The following is an 808-nucleotide window of genomic DNA, read 5'->3' as shown; positions in this document are numbered from 1 at the left end:
AGGAGGGAGCTCTAGGAGGGGAGGCGAAGCCGGGGAGCGGTGGTTTCACCCCGAAGCTGGGGAGAGGCGGCTTCACCCCGCCGCCGGCCCCGGGGCTGGTTTCGGAGCCGTTTGGTTGGGCCAGTGTCACCCAAAGGCGGCATGCGGTACAGTGGCTGCGAGCTAGTGACAAGATGAGTAAGTGTATTGCTTTATGAAAAAGCAAAGGAGGGGAAAAAGTGGATATTGCGGGGGAGGCTCTTATAAATGAACTGTCAAGCGAAAGAAAGTTAAAGGGAAATCTCCTGCTGTAAATGCATCGGGCGGGCACTTCTAATAAAAATCAGGGTCCTGGAGGAATTAATTACAGCAGCATTACAGGAAGAATTCGTGGAATTGCAAAACGGAGTTGGCACAGACCAGCACGGACTACTATTGCAAATGGGGAAACTGCAGGAGAGTTTAACAATTCCTGAGCTGATATGCAGGACATTGTAGTAGCATAATAGCACTTCAGACACACTAATGAATAATAGTGTCCAGTGATACTGACAAATGATATTGCGCATACTTCGAGATTGAAGTCACTTAATTTGTTTTTATATGCAAAAGCTTCCCACTGGAATCTGACTTTTTTAGGTCGCTTCTACCTGCCACGAAGGGAAAAAAAAAATACCCTCTTCTAATAAGAGGATGATATAAATTCACCGCGTAAGTCCAGCGAATTTAGGTGTAATTAATCATCGGGGAGACTTGCGTTTATTGTGAGCGGCATCAATCACTGAGCCCGGTTGGAAGGCCCCGGGGCTCCCGCCTTGTTCCCCCCCCC

General features: G+C 48.5%; 1 protein-coding gene across 4 annotated transcripts in view; it reads left to right on the top strand.

Annotated features, from left to right (window-relative positions):
* Nucleotides 1-808, top strand: part of WT1 (Wilms tumor 1) — a 34,352-nt gene that overhangs the window by 8,848 nt on the left and 24,696 nt on the right. The gene's annotated exons all lie outside the window — the stretch shown is intronic.

Source organism: Calidris pugnax, unplaced genomic scaffold, assembly GCF_001431845.1.
Source record: "Calidris pugnax isolate Ruff unplaced genomic scaffold, ASM143184v1 scaffold177, whole genome shotgun sequence".
In the NCBI taxonomy this organism is placed as follows: domain Eukaryota; kingdom Metazoa; phylum Chordata; class Aves; order Charadriiformes; family Scolopacidae; genus Calidris; species Calidris pugnax.
This window is presented reverse-complemented; position numbering and strand designations above follow the sequence as displayed.